The 19,411-nt window shown below is 48.7% G+C and overlaps 1 protein-coding gene across 1 annotated transcript in view; it reads right to left on the reverse strand.

Moving 5' to 3' along the window:
- The window catches only part of PLXNA4 (plexin A4), a 416,899-nt gene that overhangs the window by 305,071 nt on the left and 92,417 nt on the right, over positions 1-19,411 (reverse strand). The gene's annotated exons all lie outside the window — the stretch shown is intronic.

A 19,411-nucleotide genomic window follows, 5' to 3' on the forward strand; every position in this document is an offset into this window, starting at 1 on the left:
TTTATATATATATATATACTTTAAGATTTTATTATTTGAGAGAGAGTGAGCACGTGCACAAGCGGGGGTGGGGGGCAGAGGGAGAGGGAGAAGCAGACTCCCCAATGAGCAGGGAGCCCAACAAGGGGCTTGATCCCAGGACCCCGGGATCATGACCGGAGCTGAAGGCAGACACTGAAGGGACTGTGTCACCCAGGGGCTCCCACTGCTTATATTTTTGGTAAGTCTCATCATCACCTTTTGGATCTTCTAAATTCATTCTACCAACATGGGACCCTATCTCCTATGTCACATAGACAGAGAGAATTTGAGCTTTTCTACTGTACTTGCGTGGATACCTTGCATTTTTGTCTAACCTTCTATTTTGAAGTAATTTTAGATTTAGAGAATTGCCACGATAATAGAGTTCCTGCACCTCCCTCACCATGTCTCCCCTGAGGCTAACATCCTGCATAACCGTGGTACCATTCCTGAAACAAAATTAATTAGACTATAGGCTTATATTTGGTTTTCACCAGTTTTTCCACTAATGCCCACTTTTTCTATCCCAGGATCCAATCTGAGACCCCACATTGCACTTACAGAGTCCTGCATTCTGATATTTTTCTTCCTACCCGTTTGAAAGTCTTTATTACCGTGGAAAGCAAATTACAATTTGATGAAACAAATGTTGTCATCTATCCTTTCAATACCCTTCTCTGGTCCCACCCATCAACCTTTTCCCACAGTGCAGTGACAGTCACTGAGAGGAGCAGAACCACGGGGCAGCTTTGTGACGTGGGAATCTGCCGCTCCTCAAGGCAGTGTCTGCAGATGGCATGGGGAAGATCAGGGCAGGGTGGCATCTCCCTGGGTGGGGGGCTGAGTCGCGGCTAGGTATCTGGGTTCTAATCCCTGGAGCCTGTGGATGGTGCCCTTACAGAGCAAGAGAGACTTCACAGATCTGACCAAGGATCCTGAGGTAGGGAGAGGATTCTGGATTATGTGGGTGGGTCTGAAATACATACACAAGTGTCCTTGTAGGGGGGCGGTGGGGGGGGGACTTCTTTACTCAGAGGAGAGGACGATGCAGAGACAGAGCAGAGTGGGAATGGGAGATGCTACGATGCTGATCTTAGATAGAGGAAGGAGGCATGAGCCCATGTAGCTCTAGAAGCCAGAAAAGGAAAGGAAATGGATGTCCCCCCCACAGTCTCCGAAGGGAGCATGGGCCTGCTGATACCATGTTAGGCTTCTAACCTGCAGAGCTGTAAGAGAATAAATTTGTGTTGTCTTAAGCCCCCAACTACGTGGTAATTCGTTATAGCAGCCGCTTAAAATCCTGGACACTCAATAAACACTTGTTGAACTAATACCAGGTCTCTCTCCCTCTGAAACCCACTACTCCGCACGCTCTGAAAAAGCTACCCCTTCCTGTTATTTTCCAGTGAGGAGATTAGCCAGCCTCCCGAAACTAAAAGCCCCTTTAAAAATTTCTAGTCTATATTTGGCAGCATCTACTAAAGCTGAAAGCGTGCAATGACCCCTCAATTTCACTCCTAGGTACATTTGCAGGAGCCCCGTGAATCTGTGCTCTCCAAAGGACATACATGAGAGTATTAAGAATACCACAGTTCGTAAAAGGCAAAAATTGGAAACCATTCAAATGTTCATCAACAGTAAGATAGAAAAGTAAATTTTAGTATGGTCGCACAATGCGGAATGCCGTACAACCGCAAGAATGAACAACCTACTTGCAGTGATACGGATCGATCTCGTAAACATAAAGCGGAACAAGAGAAATGAGACACAAGAGTGACTACATCAGTGGAACGTAAAAGCAGGAGAACCTGATCTCTGCCCTGAGAAGTCAGGAGGGTGGCTGCCCTTGGGAAGGTGGGAGGAGCGACTCGATGGGGACATCAGGGGGATTCTTGGAGTGGGGAATGTTCTAGATCTTGATTTGGGTACAGGTGACAAGGAGGAGTTCAACACGTGACATGTCACCAAGGCACACACTTTCAATAAACACGCTTTCCCACATAAGTATGGAGGTTCAGTTCCAAGTTTACGCAAGGAAGCCAGGCTGGGAAGCTGTGCCAGCGCCAAGCCCATCCCCTCATTGCGCCGCCTGAGGCAGAGGGCCGCACAGCGAAGCAGGGGCCGCGCGTTAGCGTAATCACATCTCTAGGAATGTGCAAAGCCCTCATTTTCCCTTCAGGTCGATAGTGTTGTGGGTACCTGGGATGCAATTACAGCCCTGAAATATGCAGCTTAGGAAGCGTAAATACACGTGTCTATGTGGGCCCAGATGAAGCCACGCACACTTACAGGGCGTGGCCAAATCAGGGAGCTTGGCACAGCTGCCACCCGCCTCCTGCAGCGGGTGCCTGGGAAGCTTTCGAACCCTCTGGGCTGCCTGTCTGAACAAAGACAGCAACTCGGAAGTTGTATTCTCCTGAGCAGGCAGTTTTCTGGGACAGAGTCCATAATTTAAACACTGCATGAAGAAGCACAGAGTAAGAACTTAAATGCGGCATTGCTGTTGTTTCCAACACAGATAAGATTTTTTTGTTTGTTTGTTTGTGAAAAATGTCCCCACTTTCTGTTATTATTTGCAATTCAACCTCCTTGGTCATCACCTACCCTTCAGGAGAACCCGGGAGAGAACTGAATGGCGGTAAATGTGGAATGGGCTGATCGTATATATCGTTGGCAGTACAGGGAAGAGCGTGGGACAGGCTGGAGAGCAGCGAGTGGGCTGGAGGAAATCTGATGCTGTGACGTTCTTCCAGGTGAAGCACAAGAGGGTGTGAGTGATGCTCCAAGAAGCAAATGGGTAGGGGTCCTGTCCTGAGGCTCCTTGTGGGGGTTTATTCCCCTGGGGCACTTGTAATTCCTGTTGTCACCCCTAGAGGTCGATATTCAGGCCACGGGGCAGCAGGTCAGAGAAGGTAGCCTGGCTTTAACAGCCCCCCCAAGGAAGCACAGAGCGGCAATCTGTGAGAGGTAAGGGTGTGAAGTGGCAGGCTCCTCCACACTTACTACCTAGTACCCCAAAATAAAGTAGAAGTATCGCGTGTGTTACCTGCTGGTTTCCATCACTGGCACCACATCTCCTTTCCAGAAGTGCAGGTAACAAGCTGACTCAGTTATGAAAATACCTGATTTTCGAATTCCCATTTGCACAAAAAACGTGCCCACAGCCTGCTCCTTCTCTTCCCTTTCCCCCCGTCGACAAGCACGCTCACACACACACACACCCTGCTAGCCAGTGAGAACATATGTAGTGAAAGGAACCGTTTTCAAACAAGATTTTATGTTCACGCAGGAGGGCAGCAGACATACGCGGCTTCTGCAGGTAGACATTCTCACCTTCTGCTTCTGGAAGTCCAGGTGTGGGAATTACTAGGTAGAAACCCATGGCAGGAACGAACGCATATGGCCATGGACAGTTCAGGTACAACATAACAAGAATTCAGATCATAAATTCTCTGAATGCTTTCAAAAACAGCCACATGGAACACACTAGCCATGTTGCCCGCCTCCATGCGGGCCGTCCCTGGAAGGACAGAGTTGCAGCTTTCCCAGAGCCACAGGTGCCAAAGAACCCCAGGGAGGGTTTTCCCAAGGCGGTAACCACGTCAGGTGAGAACAGCTGGAGGTGAAGCTGCCAGCTGGCAAGAGGGACTGAGGGCAAAATGGATATTAGAGGTCCAGAAAATAAAAATAAAAAGATGAAGGCCCACACAAAATATCCTTCTATGAGATAGATTTAATGTAATGAAAAAGAGAAAGGGAATGTTGGGAAATTTTTCTTATTTGTTTCTTAGGATGATTCCAGAAGACTTTTGTCTGAAAAAAATCAGACTAAATAGTATCTATAGCAAGAGCCAATGAACTTTCCCTTTCAAAGAGCACAGAGTAACTATTACGTGCTTTGGCGTCCCCGTGGTCTTTTCTGCAACTACGCAGCCAGGCTCCCCAAAACAGTAGGCTATATGTAAAGAACGACCGGGACCAGACCCAGACATCAACCCTAGTTCGTCCTCCACCGCTGATCAAAACGGAGGGCCATGGAGTCAGGGAAGTTTATGGGGATGATGGCAGTGAAAACCTCACGGAAACCAGTTAGCAGCAGAAAGCGTATGGCAAGAAATTAACTTAAGATGTAAAGATACACTTGAAAAGCTTTCCCAGGACTTGAATGATAGTGATGCCAAAAGAGAGGCATAGACAACAAAACCAGGGGACCCAACACATGGGTAGAAGAAATCGTTCAAGAAGAGAACAGCCCAGAACAGAATTGTCATCACCACATTCACCAGCCCCGTTATCACTCCCGAATTGAAAACTTGAGGCTGCAGATTAAACGAGCATTTTTTTTAAGATTTTGTTTATTTATTTGACAGACAAAGATCACAAGTAGGCAGAAAGGCAGGCAGAGAGAGAGAGGAAGGAAAGCAGACTCCCTGCTGAGCAGAGAGCCCGATTTGGGGCTTGATCCCAAGATTCTGGGATCACGACCTGAACCAAAGTCAGAGGCTTTAACCCATTGAGCCACCCAGGCGCCCCTAAATGAGCATATTTAAATGCAACGCAAAAGAAATTAAATGAACATGTATACCTATACTTTTTTGATATCTAGAGAAAATTCTAGAAACCTCAAACGGGGAAAAGGAAAAGAAACCCTATGAAAGAATCAAAACCCAACTGGTCTGGGGTTTCTCTCCTACATTCACTGCTCAGAGACAATGGAAAAATTTCAACAATTTTGAGAAAAGGGAAATAGTCAAGTTGTTCTATCAATAGTGTCAATAGAATGACACTCTTAAACACTCAAGGGTTAAATAAATTGCATTACCAGTACTCCCTTCCTGGCCAAAAGAAGAGTCTTAAAAGCAAATGCTGATCCACTAAGACACAGAGCAAAATCAAGAACCCACAGGTGGGGGGTATCCAGGGTCAGAGAAAGAGTAACAAGAACAAGCTATTCGAGCTGACTGAGTGCTGAGTGCGATTTTAACTGTAGAATAGCAGCAATGCCCAACAACATTTAAAAGGGATGAAGGAATATTGAAATGATCATAGTATAAAAAATATTAGCATGGATCTTTAAAAAAACCTAGCATAGAGTACCCCAAATGGGGAAATTAGGGAAGGGAAGGCCATAAACCTGTTCTGCTTAATTCTCAACTTTGATGCTTATGGGTTTAGATACGCTTTCAAAAACTTAAGTGTGATCACTATTAAGTTTAAATGGGATGAATGCTTTCTAAATCACCAGGGGGAGGGAAAGCAGAGAAAATCCAATCCATAAAGCAAAAATTAACAGATAAAAAGGAAACAGGAAGTAAAAGCATTACAAAGAAAACCAGAAAGCTTAAAGATAAAGAACAGAAGAGCAGGAATTGCATTATGAAACACTAGGCTGTCTTTAGAAATCACATTTGAAGGATATCTAATCACATGGGAATATGTTCACAAAGAAATGTAAGAAAAAGACATGCTATAAAAAATATATATAGTATGTATATTATATTACTTCAATTTTATATATATTTAAAGTACATATTTATTTTTTTAAAAAGATTTTATTTGAGAGAGGGAGAGCATACTAGCAGGGGGGGGGGGCAGTAGGATCATGACCTGAGCCAAAGGCAGATGCTTAACCAACTGAGCCACCCAGACGCCCCTAAAGTACATATTTATAGAAAAAAAGACACAGAGGAATATACTCAAGTGTCAATAATAATTCTCTGAAGGTGTGGTGTCTGAGTCAATCGGTTGAGCATCTGACTCCGGATTTTGGCTCAGGACATGACCTCAGGGTGGTGGGACTGAGCTCTCTGTAGGTCTCTGTGCTGAGCGTGGAACCTGCTTGAGATTCTCTCTCTCCCTCTCCTTCTGCCCTTCCCCTGCACTAGTGTGGGCAAGCGTGCATGTGTATCAAAACAAAAATGATAATTTTCTGAAGGTAGTAGGATTTGCAGTGATTTTCGTTTTCTCATTTATTCTTTTTCCATATCCTCCACAAACAATATATATGGCTACAATAACTTCTAAAAAACAATCGCATTATAAAAGAGTGTTAGGGTGCCGTGAAAACAAGCTGAGCAGGGATAGGGAAGAGGCACTGAGAGGCTCTGGAAGACATGATAGGCTATGGGTTGGGTCCAAGCAGTCAGCAGACAGCACCAGGCTGGAATCTGGATTTTTCCATCTCCTGCTGCTTCTGGCACACTTGGCCCTCAAGAGTCTCTGGGCACGTGAGAAAAATCTCACCATAAAAGCTTCACTTTTCCAAATGCTTACTGCATGTTGTGGGCAATGTGCTTTCATCCCGATGACAGCCCTGAGGGTCAGACACACTGGCTCCATTTTGCAGATGTGGAAGCTGAGGCCAGAGAGGATGAGACTCTCACTGGAAGTCCCAGGGCTGGGAAGGAAAACTGTCAGGATCTGAACCCAGGGAGCCAGCAGACTACCGGTTCATCGAATCCCTTCCTCTTCCTCCTTCTGGAAGTGAAGCCAAACTTCCAAACTTGACTGACTTTCATCGCTATTATTTGCTAATCTGCTCATTCTGCGCTCTGGCTTAGGAGGGCAGGATGGGGACTGCACTGCGAGGGCTGCTATCTCTCGCTTTCAGCTGGGCCATGAATACAAATGCCCCAGATTCTCTCACAAAGACCCTGCAAGCTGCACCCCAGGAGAGCTCCCTGAGCAGACACACTCACCCTTCAGTCTAGCTTCGGTGGATCAAACAGAACCAATTTCATCGCGGCACCCCCACCCCCACATCCTTCCCTCAGAAGCGCACTGTGGAGTGGAGGCCCGGCTGCAGGTCCAGGACAGGTCAGTCCTGAATACTTCTTTACCGCCCCCCCCACACACCCCGGTCCTCGCACCAGCCCGAGGAACCTGTGCTGGCTGGCAGCCAAATGAACAAAATCCTTACCTTCGCCTGAGAGGCAGGGGAGGGGAGTGGAGAGCTTACCTCTGAATTGCAATGTTACTAGGACCCGGTTTGCTGTAATAATGCCAATTAACATCTCTCCCCCTCTTAATAGTTTCTAGTACAGGATAAAAATAGCCATACACGTGGTGCTGAGATGCAAAAAATAACAATGGGAATATGAGCTACAAGAGCCCCACGCTATCTCGCCATGGGAGGAGGGTGAGGCGAGCAGGGGGATTGTGGGAGATTCGGAGGGGGCTGCAGAGAGCCCGCTGGTATTAAGGGCCTCCCCTCATCTTGCTCCTCTCCCAACCTGAGCTGCCAGATGGGACAGCTGAGAACACCTGTGGAAAAGTGACAATGGCATTGGACTCGGGATCCGAGATTTGCTTGTTGGGTGGGAACCTGCGCACCTGGCCATGGGCTACTTCCGTGGCCTGGCTTGAGTCAGGTAACCTCGTCAAACTGATTCCTTAGCCATAAAACCGGAATCGGGACACCTGCTTTGCAGGTGGGGTGTGCCATTTAAGTGTGGCAACATAGAAGAGGGCTTTGCGAATTGTAACCTGTGATTCAAATGTTAGGACCGTTCTCTAAGTATTGGCAGCTATATAGTGAGGCAGGTGACCTTGGCCCACACAACCATTACTGAGTACCAAAAAGAAAACCACCACGAGTCAGCGCTCTTCTCAGCAGGTTAAACCCTGGGTTGGCAGCTACCTTCAAGGCTGTTTCTCAGCTGGAAACAGCTCATCCTAAAGACAAAGGGGGCTCACCAGAAGCTGTTTTCTTCATAGCTCTGAGATACTTGGCTAAGAGAGAAGATGCATCATCATACTCAACACATTTCTTGGGGGCTGGCTTCCCTTTAAGGACCATCACGTCAGGTCTGACACTGTCCCGGGGAGGGGGCAGCAGCCATCCACTGGGAGAGCGCAAAGGAAGTGGAAGGTGCTTTCTCTCTCCCACTCCTTTACACGAGCCTGCATTCCCCAGGCCTCCCTCCAACAATCCAAGACACACAGCTCATACACCAGGATGACTTCATGATTCAGTCTAGACCACCCATAAAGCAAATGTGTAAGGTGCGACTCCCTGAGCTCCACGGGGTGCCCTAGGATCTTGGGGGGGGCATCAGGAAGACAGAGAGGGAAGCTCTGGAACCACACCCCCCCCTTCACTTCCCCCAACCGTCAACGTCAACTTGACCTGATTTGTATCAGTTTTATGTCTGGCTTCCATATAAGGTCTTACTTGAAGAATGACTTCTCTGCCTAAAAAGCTTCAAAACCTTTGCGGAATGATGACTGAAGCTTCAGAAAAAAGGGATCTTGGTCCCCGGACTGGCGCGAAGCCACCTAAAGCCTCTTCCCCACCCAAATAACGGCAACGTTTTCTTTACGGAGAAAATATAGTTCCACAGTAACACCATGCAGAACTTCTCTACTTCTCTGGACAGGAGAGTTTCTGAGGACATGCAGCTGCCCCTCGCATTCACAGAAAAGCCCTTCTTCCTCCCTCCAGGGCCACGGGGACCAGGAGTGTCAGCCCAGGCTGCATGAGCCCAAATGAGCAAAGCGTGATCACACACTTGGCAGGGCCGTGGGCAGAAGGTTTGAGGGGAAGGAAGGAAAGCAAAAAGACCAAGAGAAGAAAGCCTCTCCCTGCAGAGCTGGGGGGTGGGGTTGGAAGATCATACGTAGACCCATCTGCTGCTTTTGAAAAGTACATTTTTGGAAAAAGAGGAGAAGAGGCTAGGGAGGCAGAGATGCCGGTTTATAGACAGAGCATCCGCTTCTAAGGGCACAGAAAGCACAGAAGCCACACCAGGCCACAGTTCTCGGGGTCCACAGGGGCCACAGGAGGCCTAGCCACAACCCAGGAAACTCAGGATGTCAGCAAGTGGAAACCGCTTGGCCTTTCTTCTCTCCCGGGGAGAAAGAAGCCATCACCCAGACAGGCAGGGAGGAACCATCCATCACTGCCTGGCCACCAACAATCTTAGGGCAAAGAAAATGCAAGCCCGGGCATGGGGCCGCTTTAGCCCGAAGGGGAGAAGGGGAGCTCTGACATCCCAGACACCGCAGGCTTCCCTCGGGCATTGCAAGTGATCACACTGTCCAGCCGGAGACCAAACGGCATGGGCTTAGAGCCAGCCCCTGCTTTGCGGATCCTGCCTCCACGGCTCTAATCACACAGTCTTGGTCCCGGCTTTCCTCAAGTGTTCTTGGCAATCGCAAGCATCTCTACTTTGTAGAGCAGGTGGGAGAATTGATTGGATTAATAGAGCCCCACGACCCAGAGCAGGGCCTGCACTTGGCAAGCATGAGATCACTGTTGGCCAGAGCAGGGCTGGCTAAGTCCCCAGTGGGTTCCCCCACACGAACCGAGGAGCACAGATGTGGGTAAAGTTGGCAGCAAGACAGGAACGGCACCCCAACAGCAATCTTCTCTAGGCACACCCCCTCCCGTGGGGAACCTGGCTCTGCTTCTGTCTCTCCTATCTTTTCCTTTCCCTGCTCTCTCCCTGTCCCTCTTTTGTAAATTTTTAGAATACTTCCTAAGTTTCCCTCCGTGGTCTAGCGGTTTAAAGTCCAATGGCCGAACCATTCATCAAGAAGCCCAAACAAGAATGACCCCAGACGCGGCTGCCGCTTCACAGATTCTTGGCTTTGTGGGCAGCTGGCAGGAGACTTCTGCTGGGGGAAGCTCCCAGGCTGAAATGTTTCTGAACCGCTCCGGGAGACATGCACTGTCGCCGTCTCGTCACCAGCCATCAGGACCATTAGCGACTCTCTAAACAGCTACGCACTACTTGTTTCACACCTGGAAAAGCTTCAAGACAGGCTGAGAAGTTATCGGTGGGGAGAGGGGTTGAGATCCCCCGGGCCTGGATTTTCCTGCCTGCCCACTTGTCTCCTGATTCAGCAAATAACTAGGCAAGAGAAGGCGCTCTCAGCCCCCTTCCTGGGAGTCACCCCACTGCTTTGCAGAGTGGCTGGTCTTGGGGCCCAAACAGATGGGAGGCTGCCTGACCTCCAGTGGGGAGCACCTGGGGCTTGCATTATTCCTCCAGAGCTGAGTCAGTCCCGCGCTCTGGTGGCCAAATTGACCCATTAGATGAGCGCTCAGGGCTCTTCCACCTGAGGCCGGTGTCACTTGCTGTCCTCCTGCAGGGGTCACGCAAAAGACCTCGGGCTTGTTACAGGCCTGCTTCAGTCCACGTGACCCACCAAGCCCAGGCTCTGAAAACCACTCCCACCCAGGCTGCTCTCAGCAAGGACATCCCCAGTCTGTTTTCTGGTCTGCAACAGAGGGGCGGGGGGTGGGGGGGGGGAGTTGGGAAGTAACATGCAGGGAAGATAAAGTAATTGGCCATGATCACGAAGGAAAAAGTGGGGAACCAGGGATCCAGACTTCCAGTCCCTTCCTGTGATGGCCCAAGAGAACACGCTCTAGGTGGTGTGGCAGGACCCTGTTTCCTCCTTTCTAATACTTTAAATAACCACATTATTCAGGACCGTGGCATCCAAGTGGCAAAATACGCTATCCTTGGATAACCGCACTGCTGAGAAAACCAGCCTCTTGGCAGCTGGAACCTTGCTTGGTCACTTTGGAATGCCAAGATCCCACCACGGCATAGTCAGAGTGCTCCAGATCTCTCCAACTTAATGAAACACCTGTCCCCCGAAGGCAGCAGGTACCATCAGAAGCAATTACTTGGAGCTCTCACATACTGGCACACACGCTTATACCCAGACTCCACCTGTCTCTTTGACTGCTTCCCTGGGCTGGGTATCTACCTGCATCTGCTCCCCCCACATCTGTCCTGGTGTCCATGAGCTGGAAGAGCCCCTCCTAGCTGTTCACTCTCTGGAAAACACTCACCCCCAACTCTAGTCTGCTATCCACTGGGCCTAAGATAAGTTTAAGGTGATCACACCAGAGATAGAAAAATCTTTACACTCACATGGTCAAAGCTGCAACTGACTAAAACACATATACAGAGCACTGTTGGGAATTTAAAATATAATTCGCCTTTAGAAGACTCTGTTTAGAAATCATCCCCCTTTATTCTTTGCAAATTGATGTTTATACACATGCCGTCCATATTCTGCACAGGTGACTTTTCCTAATTCGTCTTATTTATTTGTACATTTGATCCCTGGAAACCTGAAGGCAAAATTTCTCATCTCAACAGTCCAAGAGCTGAGGTCAGATGGGGAGGTCTGTGCTGTGTGCTGACAAAGTGGAAGAGGCAGGCAGAAGCCCGGACAGTGTTCCTAACATCCCTTACCATGACTGCCGTTGGCACTGAGCCTTCTCTCCCTCTTCCTGCAGAAGCATGGAGAGGAAAACGGAATAAGAAGACAGGCAGAGGAATACGTTAGAACAAGTCATCAGAAATGGCAAGCAGGTCCTCCTCGGCTTTTCCAGGAACAAACCCCTCCCCCCACACACATATACACGCACTATATTTATACACATACTGTTACACACACATTTGAAAGGGAATTATATAACACTTCAGCTGTTCCTTTTCACAAGCCCAATTGAGATCAGTTCTGTAAGTACAGAAGCTTGTGGTGAGAGTCCAGGGATTTCAACAGGCAGCGAGAAAAAGGCCCACTCTCGCTGAGGCTCAGAACACAGGCCCTGAAAGTCTCAGAAGCTTCCAGCAAGGAGAGACACCCAAGATCAAAGACCATGTTTTCCTCTCTGGAGCCTCAAACTCTCCGCCTCCCCCAGCCGCACCCTGACCTCACAATTCTTAGTGAGGACACCAAATCAATTTCTAAAATATGCATGGGCACATGTACCCCAAATCTTGTGCATCCACAAAAGGAGAGGAAACACAAGGGTGTGGGTTCTGGGGTCTGGATCTAAGTCTCCTCATGAGAAAACCTGGAGCAAACACATTTACCACACAGGGCTGTTGTGAGGGCCCTAGACTTCCACGGGTAAGGTTTCGGTAGCAAAGGGCCCAACATGTAGTAGCTGCTCACTTTTCCCTCCCCAGCCCTGACTGACAAAGCAGTGATTTTGCAGGGGAGTCAGCTTTCGCTGCTGCTGAGGCAGGTAAGCCTGATCGGATCACATGTGTCCTTAAAGCAGAAAGTCTTTCTCAGCTGTGGCTAGAAGGAGATAAGACTACAGAGAGGCAATGTTGCTAGCTTTCAAAATAGGGGAAAAGGGTCCTGAACCAAGGAACATGGGCAGCCTCTGGGAAGCTGGAAAGGCAAGGAGACTGATTCTCCCTGAGAAGCTCCAGAAAAGAACGCCGCTGTCAGACACTGTGATTTTAGCCCAGTGAAACCTACATCAGACTTCTAACCTACTGACCTGTAAGAAAATAATCCATGTTGTTTTAAGTCCCTAAGCTTGTGGCAATCTGTTACAGCAGCAATAGGAGACTCATATACTCATATACTCGTGGCTGGTCCCTGGGGAGGTTCCTGGGGCTCCTTCCCCTCATTCCTCCACCGTGGACTTGTCCTTGCAGTGGGGAAGCTCGTCTACCCCCTCCCCACTACTTCAGTGGCTCACCCTGGCCCAGCTCCCTGGCCAGGAAAGCCCTCTCCTTCAGTGTCAGAGGACCCTGGCTCCTGACGGGATTCCCACGTCTCGTTCTGAATTCCTGGGACCCTTCGAGCACTAGACTCATTTGTCCGCAGACACACGGGAATGTGAAGAGGAGAGGGGCTCTTTCAGGCACTGGGACCCCACTTCACCCCCTCCCTGCAGGGAGACTTGCACAGCACAGAACACCAGTGTCCTGCGATGCAAGGCAACTGTCCATGCGCAAGGAGAGACGGATGCTGGGCACGTCCTCCAACCTGGCTTTTTTCTTTTCTTTCTTTCTTTCTTTCTTTCTTTCTTTCTTTCTTTCTTTTTCTTTTTTTTTTATATTTATTTATTTATTTGAGAGAGAGAGTATAATAAGGGGCAGGGGGAGAGGGAGTGAGAGAGAGAATCTCAAGAAGCAGGCTCCCCACTGAGCAGGAGCCCAACACGGGGCTCCATCTCACGACCCTGAGATCATGACCTGAGCTGAAATCAAGGGTCAGATACTTAACGCACTGAGCCACCTGGATGTCACCCTGACCTTTTTTTTTTTTTTTTTTTTTTTTTTTTTTTTTTTAAGATTTCCAACCTGGCTTTATACCGGCCCTTTAAACCTCCAGGAACTAGGTGGGGTGGTGGGCACAGAGGCAATCTTTAGAACAGGGAAGCTGGGAAGTCAAAATGGGAAGGGAGAACAGACAGAGGAGAAGGAAGCCTTGTCAAGAGACAGCAGTGATGGCAGAAGCTGGGGCCCCCGTGGGGCTCACCCCCAGCCGACTCCCTCCCAAGTCTGCCAGGAACCCTGGAACCCAGTTCCAGGCTGTCAGCAAAGACAAGTTTAGCACCAATGATCTCATCTTACAGAACTGCCCCAGGGCCTCCCAGTGCTCTGGGAAGCATCACTTTGACAGGCTGGAAAGGAGACGTCACTGCTGGTCCCGTCACTGCTGGTCCCATCACGTAGGTGGTGGGCACAGGGGGTCCTTCCCTCAACTCATAGAAGAGAAACAGGTGCGGGAGGTGGTCGGGGTTGGTGGTGGACAGTAGGCTGCGTGAGCTGGGGCTCTCGGGTGAGTCCACAGATACCAATTCTTAGTTTGAGGTGAGTGGCAGGCAGGAACGAACATTCTAGCTGTGAAGTGGTGGCTTCTGTCCCTGTGAAGCTCCCTAGGACACTGTGTGACTAAGTATTTATAAATACAGCAGCAGACAGAAGGTGGGGGAGGGCTGGAGCGCCTTCCCTCTGTTGTTTACTGCAAATAAGACTGAGACCCTGCAACGGGGGTGGGGGTGATTGGCTCTCATCCCTGAAAGTGAGTCAGTAGCAGAAAAGGACGAGAATGTGTCACCAAGCACAAACCTAAATTCCTGCCCCGGCTCAGGATGCCTCTCCGGGGCACTGAGATTGTTTTTCTGGCTTCTCTGAGCTGGTGATTTTTGCTGGCTGGTTCCCCTGAGGTCTTTTAGTAAGTTTCAGGGACAGATTTTCCCTCCTTCTCTGGAACAAAGAGCCCACAGTGGCTTCTTCAATAGGGCCCCCAAATCGCAGCAGGGTTGTGGCAGGAGGGTCCTTGGGCTGGGATGAGGACCCTTAGTTTCTGCTTCTGTAACCAATGGTCAGGGCCCCCACAAACCTTGCTGGCGGAGAAAAGGATGAAAATACTGTGAATGGACCTGGCACATTCTCAAATAGAACTACACTTCTAAATAGCAAATGAACAGCAGCATTTCGAGAAGGAAGGAGCCGCAGAAAAGGGCAGTCTGCATCACATCGCTCGAGGTGATGGGTAGTGATGGTAAATAAATGTTGTCACGTAAGAAAGGCCAGGTTTGCATCCAAGCATGTGAGAAGCCACTCCCGCATCAGATTCAGTCCTGTTAGAGCAGATCGACTCCCAGCGAACAAGGGCTGCGAGTCTGGTAAATTCTCTCCTGGGAAGTGCCAAAGGGATGTCAGGAGGGGCTCTCAGGGAAATCAAAACATCCTGAGAATTTGGGGTGACCACCGAAATAAAATCTCTTCTGCCCCAAAACCGCGTAAACATTGTCATGATGGAAGGAAGGAAAATTCTACAAGCAACTTGTAGACCAGAACTGACAGCATCTCTTCAAGTAAAGATGCTGGGGAAAGCTACAAAGAGAAATTGTCACCCAAGGCATGAATGCACACCTGGAAGGGGGTGTTAGGACCACACGGCAGGACCCAGGAGGGAGAGGCAAGGTCAGCCCTGGGAGCAAAGCAGTGTTAGAGGGGTCAGACCAAGAGTCCCATCACACCTACAGGCACACACTCCCACAGCACTGGTCCATTTGGAGAAGAAACAAAATCGGTTCGGATTGTGAACCATTTATCCTACAGCGGCAAAATGAGATTTCTTTTCTGCTGTTCAACTTTTAATTAAAAGTCAGCGCTAAAGACCTTGTTTCCAGGCTGCCGGAGGTGGTAGAAGGGAATCCAAGCTCAGAGCTGAGTGTGCCCTACCTGTGCCCCCTTCTCACCCTGGCTAGTCCCCCATTAGACGGCCTCACACGTGCTACCAGCTCAGTGAGTGGCCAAGGGTGGCTCATCTGAATTACGTCATTCACCTTCCTCACTGGGCTTCTGAAGTTCTGCCAGAGAGATCGTGAGCACAGGTAAATCCCAGAGGGACTGGTTAGTGCACCTCTTTGGAGCCTCTGGGGTTTCCCTAGAGACCCCATCTCCGGAGACCTTCTACGCACCCTGCCTGGGTGCACATGGGCTTTTAGATTCATGGATTTTGAAGACTCTTTGTAGAAGTTTACTAGGCACAGAAAGTCCTATGATCCTCGCCGTCTTCCTAATTTTTATTACTTTTTTCCCTCCTGGTGAGTCAAAGAATGCTCTACAGATGGGGACTCCTATTATCCTCAGCTCTTTCGCAAGAGAGGTGGAGGGCACATGTATCAATATACTCATTGCTCAAATAAAACAATGTGTCCAAAGTCAGAGGTGCTGCCAGCCAACACAGTTAAGATTTCCCTGCTGTCGATTCCAACACTTCATGTACCCGGCGGGTCTGGTTCCCAACCACTGAGAGGCATGGGTAACCCCAGATACACGCCCAGATAAGTAGGTACAGACCCGGATGTGAAGACTGCAGGGGTGCCCAGGAATGGGTGTGAGGCACAGGGTGGCATTCCGTGGCTCCTTTTGCTCCTTCTCACCTCTCTCTGGCTTAAGAGAATGGCTGCCGTCACCACTGAGGAAGTGTACTCTTCTCCCATTTCTTTTTTAAATTTTATTATTTATTTATTTATTTATTTGACACACAGAGAGAGAGATCACAAGTAGGCAGAGAAGCAGGCAGAGAGAGAGGAATGGAAGCAGACTCCCTGCTGAGCAGAGAGCCCGATGCGGGGCTCGATGCCAGGACCCTGGGATCATGACCTGAGCTGAAGGCAGAGGCTTTAACCCACTGAGCCACCCAGGGGCCCCTGTTCTCCCATTTTTAAAAGAAGATTTTATTTACCCATTTGGGAGAGAAAGAGAGAACTTAAGCAGGGGAGGGGCTCCCCATAGAGCAGGGAGCCTGACACAGGGCTTGATCCCAGGACCCCAAGATCATGACCTGAGTCAAAGGCAGATGCTTAACCCGCTGTGCCGCCCAGGGGCCCCTATTTTCCCACTTTGGAGCTGGCCCCCACCTAGGCACCCTAAAGTGCTTTGTGTGCCCACACTCACATGCTTTCATACTCCGAAGAGAAATAGGGACAAAGAAAGGGAACCCCTTACAAGAGGAGGGATGAAAGGAGAATCACAGTCCCCACCCCCACCCCAACCCAGCAACGCCCCCGCGCTCCTGCCCGCCCCCCGCCCCCGGGACAGAGAGAGTCCAGACAAAAGCAAAGGTCCCCTCTCCCCTGTCCCCAGACCCAAGTCCCTCAAAGACAATCAAATTTAAAGTAGAGAGATTAAATTATCGCTAAGCTAATTATGGGAATCACACTTAGGCTGGCTGCCGGGAAGCGAGGTCAGCAGGCAGGAGGCATTAAAATGAAAGGCAGATGCAAGAAGCACTTAAAAAAGCAACTGGGAGACTCATTACCTCCCCACACACATGGAGGAGAAAGAACCCACTCTGATGTTTGAGACGCTGTCCATCTGGGCAACAGTCAGCGCGTGTGACAGCTAAATAGCTCCGCTCTGTCATCATCTCCAAGCCAAAGTGGGCGAGTCAGAGGTAAACTGATTAGAGGGTGCGCTGCTAATTTCCCAGCGAGAACACCAGGGAGGCGGGGCACAGCCAGAGAGGACGGCACAGGGGAGGAGTGGCCCCAGGCTTGAGTGCAAAGAGAAGTGACTAGCTCCCAAGTGTGCATGCACGGACGCCTACAGGTACACGTGGGGATGAGGCACGCGTGCGTGTTTGTGACATGAATGTGTGTGTGAGTATGGGAGGGGGTAGACAGTCATGGCCGTGTGGGTGTGTGTCTTATCTACCTGGGAACAGAAGTTGGAGAGGTTGGCCAGAGATTAGAGGAGAGGACCCCTCCTAGCACATTTGCAAAAAGGCAACTCCTCGAGAGCTTTCTGGGATTGCCAAGGTCCTCACAATGGCTGCCACGGTCTCAGTCATGAAAATACATATCATTTTCCCCAGTTATGGATGCTCAATGATTCTCATGCATCATCAGTTCGATGTAAGTTTAAGTCATATCAGCCAAAAAATTGGCAGTCGACAAAATAAGTTAGAGAGCTAAAAATCAGTGTTGCTCAAAACAATCTGCAGGACGGCTTCCTTCGCTCAGAAGTCCAGCTCCACACTTCTCCTTTCTTTTCCAGAAAGCAGTGGTCGGTGGGGAGCCCTAATAAGGAGGTCCGTGAACTGGCCTGGAGTAGGGGGCTAGTGTGGGAACCAGATCGGGTTCATTGCCCAGAGGAATGGAATTCAGGGGCCAGAGGTCCTGCCCATGTCCAGAACGAATCTTGGGATTCACAATTAGAAAAGCAGGTTCAGAGGAGGGGAATGGAGGAATCTTTGGGGGTTAAGTTACTTAGGGAAAATTAATTTGGGAAGCTCTATTTAATTGCAGGTAAGAGAAATGATTTAACAAATTTGGGTAATTTAATTATCCCCGGAGACATCGGCTGAGCACAATCTGATCCTTGGGTTTCAGTAGAAGAGTGTCCTCACTCTTATGGAAAACTGAATGCAGGGAAATACAAACATACGGAACATGACTAATAGAAGGAACTGAACAACTCTAGCTTTGGTTTTAGGAGAAAAAGCAAATCACAAGAAAATCAGCTGGTAGAGGATTTAGTTTAAAAAATCTCTTAACACGAAGTCTGGAGTTGATGATATGAAATCAGCCATATCCTATATTCCTCACATGTTTTCTCCAATATTAAGCCAGAGGAGACCACAGCTCTTTAAGTCAAGAAACATCTAGCACATTCCAGATGACCAAGTTGATATTTCTTGACTAAATGTTGACAGTCACACTAACAGTCTTTACGGTAAACTGTGCTATCGACAAAAGTTTCTCTGCACCCCCCCCCACTCTCCCCGTACATATATACACCAGGCCTCTTCCTGCGGCAGGTGTATATTTCCCACACCCTTCACCTTGGTTTGACCAGTAAAATGGGAGTGGCAGGAACGGGTGCTACTTCCAAGAGGCAGCTCTCACAGTCATCAGCTCTGCCGTCTCACTTTTCCTTCTTCTTCTTTTTTTTCCCCCAAAGCTGTTTTACCATTTGTCTCTTTTTTCTTTTTTTAAATTAACATAGAATGTATTATTTGTCTCAGGGGTACAGATCTGTGAATCATCAGTCTTACACAATTCACAGCCCTCACCATAGCACATACCCTCCCCAGTGTCCATCACCCAGCTACCCTCTCCCTCTCTCCACCCCCAGCAACCCTGCAAGGTTGGTTCAACATCTGTAAATCAATTTACAGATTGTGTAATACACAATCTGTAATGGGATACAATACATTAATAAAAGAAAGATCAAGAACTATATGATGCTCTCAATAGATGCTGAAAAAGCATTTGACAAAGTACAGCATCCTTTCTTGGTCAAAACTCTTCAAAGGGTAGGGATAGAGGGTACATTCCTCAAATATCATCAAAGCCATCTATGAAAAACCCACAGCAAATATCATTCTCAATGGGGAGACACTGAGAGCTTTTCCGCTAAGGTCAGGAACACGGCAGGGTTGTCCAGTATCACCACTGCTATTCAACATAGTTCTAGAAGTCCTAGGCTCAGCCATCAGACAACAAAAAGAAATAAAAGGCATCTGAATCGGCAAAGAAGAAGTCAAACTCTCGCTTTTCCTTCTGATGGAAGACTGGCATGTCCCCAGACAAAGGGACTGCGCTTCAGTCTCCGTCCCAAATACAGCGTGTGGAGCACAGCCACCACCCAACCAGGGTGCACATGAACGTGAGCTGGAAATAACCTGTATGGTGGTAAGCTACTTAAATTTGGGAGTCATTACTGACCACAATGTAACGTAGCCTAAGCTAGCAGATAGAGTTCTACACACACCTAGATACTATAAGCCTCAACAGTCAGTCTTTGGATACATTTGTTACCTTCAGACAGCACCATACTGGGCACCTGCAGGCTAACTGGGAAGGTTTAGATGCACTGGGACAAAGATCCAACTATATTGATAAACTCCTTTCTATAGAGAGAATAAACTGTTTTCAGAAGATATTCTCAGCTATGGGGTTTGAAATATCTGATTGCCTGTGATTTCTGGGCAATCTGAGCTGAGCTGAAGGCAGACACGCTTATTCAGGACTGAGTAAAAACTCAAACTGATGAAATGGATACATGACATATCCTTTTAGGAAAAAGATTCTTCCATTTGGAAAAGGATTCTTTGGCTTCCTTTGATGAACTCGTATCTCTTCCACCAAAGCCCA

This window comes from Mustela putorius, unplaced genomic scaffold (assembly GCF_011764305.1).
Source record: "Mustela putorius furo isolate JIRA1106 unplaced genomic scaffold, ASM1176430v1.1 tig00003845_pilon_pilon_pilon, whole genome shotgun sequence".
NCBI lineage: Eukaryota > Metazoa > Chordata > Mammalia > Carnivora > Mustelidae > Mustela > Mustela putorius.